This window comes from Onychomys torridus, chromosome 3 (genome assembly GCF_903995425.1).
Source record: "Onychomys torridus chromosome 3, mOncTor1.1, whole genome shotgun sequence".
In the NCBI taxonomy this organism is placed as follows: Eukaryota; Metazoa; Chordata; class Mammalia; order Rodentia; family Cricetidae; genus Onychomys; species Onychomys torridus.
In genome coordinates, this window is record NC_050445.1 from 64,981,615 (window position 1) to 64,987,636 (window position 6,022).

The window sequence follows — 6,022 nt, forward strand, 5'->3', positions numbered from 1 at the left end:
GGGCGGTGGTGGTGCACGCCTTTAATCCCAGCACTCGGGAGGCAGAGGCAGGCAGATCTCCATGAGTTAGAGGCCAGCCTGGTCTATAGAGCGAGATCCAGGAAAGGCGCAAAGCTACACAGAGAAACCCTGTCTCGAAAAACCAAAAAACAAAAAAAAAAAAAAAAAGAAAAGAAAAGAAACTGATGGAGCAGGAGGGTCATCTTGTGGTACTGTGGACACTCTTGTGCAATCTCTGAGTCACCAGTCCCTCAAAGATGCATCTGTTATCATCTTCCCAAGGTCATCCTCAGATTTCAATTCAGATAGCGGGTTTTACAGATCTAACTACTGTTGTTCAACTATGTATCCATGGAGACTGAAAAACTGGTTTGTTGCCTAGAGAAGAAGAAATAAAAACCAGGTCACTTGGTGTCTGTGGTTTCTATGAAGCTAGAAAAATTTTTGGCAAGTGATAAAAATATGGATAGCTAAAGCTACCAATTCCTTTGGTGAATTCTAGATCTTATCAGAAAATAAAGTCCATATATGCTACTTTTAAACTCATAAGAACAGATACTACACTTGATCTTAGCCAAAGGCTGAGAAGCGATATATGCTACTTTTAAAACATGAAAATATTCTGTCCAAGGAGTGTTGGATTCTCAAGTTATTTGTGTCTTAGTTATATTGGAAACCACTCTGTTAAAGAGCAACAAATACATGCCACAAAATCTAATAGGCTAAAGACTTTGGATGTATTACGTATGGAAAATGTTTCTCATCCACAAATTCAACAGAGTTCCAAGTATGAAAGAAAAAGCTAGTATTTAATAAGGGTGGAGGAAGCTGGAACACCTAGCCATTAATCCTATGGAAATATTTGACATGCATGTGTGGTTTAGGGAATTGGATAAAAATAGAAACTTCCTAAGAATCTGTTAGTCTTGGCATGGGTCTTTATCTATCAGAACAAGTAAATATGATGTTGCAGTAGACAGGGGACTTGTACAATGATCCCCCCAACAGAAGTGTAGATGTGACAGCTTGGCATATGTCAACATGATTTCACAGAATCTATTGGCCTATCATCAGATTGAGAACAACCCTGGCAGATCTCCTTTCACAGTTAATACACAAAATTAGCCAGCCCAAGAAAGATGTCACACATGAGTTACAACCAAGAAAGGTTTGGCCTGACTTCAGCTCTTCAGCATGTAGGATAAGTAATGCTATTTGTTTCAGGAATATTAGGAGAAATGCCTATAAAAATTCAACTTCAGACAGGAAAAATTGAAATTGGTTGTATGCATGAGTCAGAAATGAAAATACTCACAGAGGCCAAGTAGGTAACAAAAATGAACGTATGGTCCTAAGTGAAACAAGAGACTAGTGTGATGCTGAACGCTGTAGTACCCAGGCCAGCAAAGGGAAAAGCGGAGCTCTGGCTGTAGCTGCGTGTACATTTCCTGAAAAGCAGTTTCGCTGTTCCGGTTACCCATTTGATGCCATGTACCCCAATAGTTCAAAGAGGCTGGAATTTGTTTCTCTACAACTTAGTAGATTCTCTATGATCTATTTATTCAAGGAAAAGAATACTAAAACATATACAAACACAACTGACTACAACAAATACACAAATCATCAAAGTGGCTTTTGTATAAAATGCAAACTTATTAAAAAATGTGATTTTGGAGCTGAGCAGTGGTGGCATACTCCTTTATCCCAGCACTTGGGAGGCAGAGGCAGGCAGATCTCTGAATTCAAGGCCAGCCTGGGTTACAGAGTGAGTTCCTGGACAGCCAGGGCTACACAGAGAAACCCTGTCTCGAGAAACCAAAAAAAAAAAAAAAAAAGAAAGAAAAAAAGTGATTTTTGTGTCAAGTTATACACTGCTAAATATGTATGTATGTGTGAGTGTGAGTGCACGCAGAGAGAGAAAGAGAGAGAGAGAGAGAGAGAGAGAGAGAGAGACCAGAGAAAAGAGGGAAAAAAGCTTAAATATAGGATGTGAAAGAACAGAAAGAAAATATTGCTTCTTTTGCTCTGTCTGTGTGTGCATGAGTGTGTGGTGTGTGTGTACATGTACATGTATACACACGCATGCAAATGGAGGCCAGAGGGCAGGCACCCTTGGATACCGTTCTTCAGGAGTCGTCCATCTTGTTTTTCTGAAATAGGAACTCACACTAGACCTCAGGCTCACCAGTTAGGCTAGACTGGCTGACGCTACAAGGATATGCCACCAGACCTGGCATTTCATATAGGTCCTAGGGAATTGAACTCGGGTCCTCCTGCTTATGTGGTAGCAGTTGACTGACTGTGCTATCTAACTAGCTCCCAGTCTGCCTTTTTATTCATTCTCCTAGAAGACTTCCTGTTAAGGCTAATCTTGGTTGTCAACTTCATTATATCTGGAATTGCTAAAACCCAAGCAGTTGGGCACAGCTGTGAAGGATTTTTTCTTGATTAGATCATTTGCTGTGGGAAGACTCACCTTAACCCTGGATCAGACGACCCACTCTAAATCTGAGCTACTCCTTCTGGTGGCAGTCTTTATATATATCCTCCCTCAATTTGGGGGATATGGGGATGTGGGGTGGCTTGGGAGAGAGAGCTGGTGGGTGGGAAGAGGGAGGAGGGGGGATCTGTGGGTAGTATGTGGAGTGAGTAGAAAATTTCTTATTAAAGAAAAATGAAAAAAAAAAATTTAAACTACTAAGGTAGCTTAATTCCAGAATGTATGTGTTCAGCCATTGCACAATTTGTTAGCACAGATTGCTAATTTGGTTTAATAGTTGAGACTTAATAAAGTTGGGCCTGAGGGGTAATGGCATGCTTCAAAAAAAGAAGAAGTACCCACTTCTTTGGGATTCCAATGTATACCGGAGACCAGCTGAAACACCCAGTCTCGTGGATTGACCAACTATTGGATTCTTGAACTTTCCATCAGAAGACAGGCAATGTTGCACTAGGTAGACCATAGACTGTAAGCTGCATTAATAAATCATGTGTACATATATGTGTGGTTACATATCTATATATTATTATATCATATGCACCCATATATTCATTCTACCAGTTCTGTTCCTCGAGAAAATCATGATTAATACACCTCATCTGTATGTTTGAATTAGTTTAAAATTTAAGTAATCAAGAGATTGAGGTAAAACAGTACTTGGAGTAATTCTCCTTTGACTTATAGAAGAATTTTCCTCATAAATATTTTTACTTTAATCACATAATTTTCCAATCCCAAATCTGTTTTCCTGATACCTGCTAAATAAAGTCCAGCAAACAACAGTAGTAGCAAAGCAGGGTGTGAGAATCTTTAATGTAATTTCTCTCCCTTTTCAACGAAGGAATACATATTGTCTAGTTGGTAAGGCTATCTAATTCCTTAGAATTGGCTAATTGAGGCCTTACCATGGACAGACTGTTACCTTGATAAAGGACTGATAGGTCTCACTGTGGCACAGAAAGAGGAGGTGAATCATTGGGGCCTACGTGAGAGCCACCCAGAAAGTTTACATTGGATTTTATGCATGTCTACTGAATTATTATTACAGACAAGAATTTGAGAAGAAATGAAGATAGACATACACAGAAGAATGAGATACTATGACTAAGGCGGTATTAGCAACCTGATAGACTTGTACAGCTAACAGGAAACGGAAGCCACGGTCCTGCCGCAGCACAAAGGACCCACCATCCAGCACACTGATCGATGCCAATGGTGACAACATGGGGATGCTTGGCCTTCCAGTCACCTCCTCAGGGGTGGGGGCAACTCTGTCTACTAAGAAGTAATCTCACAAGCTCACCTCACTCCTAGACTTATGTCAAGGGAGGGGACAGTCCCTGCCCGAGTCCCACACACTGAGCAGAGCTCTTGTTGTGCTCACACTATCTTGACAAATGAGAATCAATGGATAGTTTGCATATTTGTCCAATTTTCAGTTAAAGACAAGCCAGAAGGGCCAGTTGAAACGTTTGACTGAATTTATTGAGAATTACAATGGGGAAAATATAAATTCCTGACCTATACAAAAAAACAACACTACAAATACAGGATGGGAGGGGCCGTGTGTGTGTGTGTGTGTGTGTGTGTGTGTGTGTGTGTGTGTAGTGTTTTAAAGAATCAGTCTTGAATTGACTTAAACTGATATGTATAAGAAGAAATACAAAGTATTAATAAACAACTTTCTCATACCAAGTGTAGAAGTTAGCCCTTATTTTCCCCAATCTACCACACTGATAACATCAGGAAGCTGAGTACGTCTCAGTGCTAACAGAAGTCTGCGGAAACAAGGATTCAAATATACTTCAAGTGGAAGTGTGGACTGACAGATCCTCCTGGAGCGGTTGGCAGTGTGTAATAAAAATTGTGAAAGGTCAAGGTGGTTGTGCGGGTCTATCATTCCATCATCGACCTTTCAGGAATCTCTTAGTTTAAGTCCTGAAGGACGCGCCTAGTCACTTCTTCCTAGTCAATAACAACACTCTTAGTAACCACAACACACACAAACATGTACATACAAAATGCTCCCCAGGGGGAAGGGTTGTAATGACTGAAAACACTGTGCTTCACACTCTCCATCAATGCAAAATGACACAAATGGAAGTTTATTAAGACCACCACAATATGTGTGAAAGCTACGGTCTAGTCAACAGTATACTAATATCAAATTCCTGATAATGTACTACTGTAGTGATGTCAGGGTACTGTCATAATGAGAAAGATAACTGAAGGACACATGGGCCTTCTTGCAATATTTTTTCAAAACCTATAAAAACTTCAAAAGAAAAAGAAGAATTAACTTGTTGAAACAGAAAGCTGTTTTGCCTGCAATTAAATTGTAACAATTCATAAAGTATAACATGATTCTTTTAGAAAATATACATAAAATTCATGTGATAACTGTCCTGATGTCAAGTGGCTTTCTCTGGAGTCTGGTTTACAAGCAGCTTCTCATCTAAATACAGCAACAAATGAGGTAGATGTTATTGTTTCCACTTTACCAGTGCAGAATGGAATTAGGAAGATTGTACACCTTTGTTGGTTTTTTTTTTGAGACTGTAATTTAATTGCATCATTTCTCCATCCCCTTTCCTCACTCTGACCTTCCCATACACCCTTCCCACTGTCCATTAAATTCATGGCCTCTTTTCTCATTAATTGTTATTGCATGCATATATGTATGTGTAGACATACATATATTTCTAACCTGTTCTGTCCACATAATGCCACTCACATGCACATTTCCAGGGCTGACCATTTTCACTGGACAAGCAGCTGGAGTGCTCTTCCCTGGAAAGGACTGCCTGCTCCTCCCCCAGCTTTCCTCGGTTGTCTGTAATGTTTTGCATAGGTTGAGGATGGTGCACATTTCTCAATGTTACACAGCAGCTAGATTGTAAATAAAGCCCTCAGCTGTGCTTTTGGCTCCTTCAAAACATTCAACACCTAATAGCTTTTCTTTTTTTTTTTCTGTTTAAAAAGGTACATCCCAACTTTTTGGTGACTTTTTTATGTATGCCTATTAAACATGTATCATTTATGATACATAATATTAAAATAACAGGTATTCTTAAAGCCGTTGGTGATTTGGTTAAAAACAAAGCCAGTGTCAGTCCATTGGGTGAAATAATTGTCAAAACAGTAAAGTTGGCCTCACCAACAGAAGAATGATTTAAGTTATACCACTCTTGGACATATACCCCAAATATTCTATAGCCTGATCCAGAGATATTTGCTCATCCATGCTCATTGCTGCTCTATTCACAATCGACAGGAAATAGCCTAGATATTCATCAATGGAGAACTGAATAATGAAAATATGGTATACTATTTGGCTGTTAAGAAAGATGAAGTTATAAAACTTAGAGGTAAATTGATGGGGCTGGAAACAATTCTAAGTTGCACCCACACCCAGAACCACAAGCATTGCATATTTTCTTTCATTTGTGGATATTATCTTCAGATCTTTAGATGTGTACATTTTATTTAAAATACCCACAGATGTCAGGGTGAGGGTAGAAC

General features: G+C 39.4%; 1 pseudogene; it reads right to left on the reverse strand.

Moving 5' to 3' along the window:
* Positions 1-415: 415 nt before the first annotated feature.
* Positions 416-593, reverse strand: LOC118580997 (annotated as a pseudogene).
* Positions 594-6,022: the final 5,429 nt, after the last annotated feature.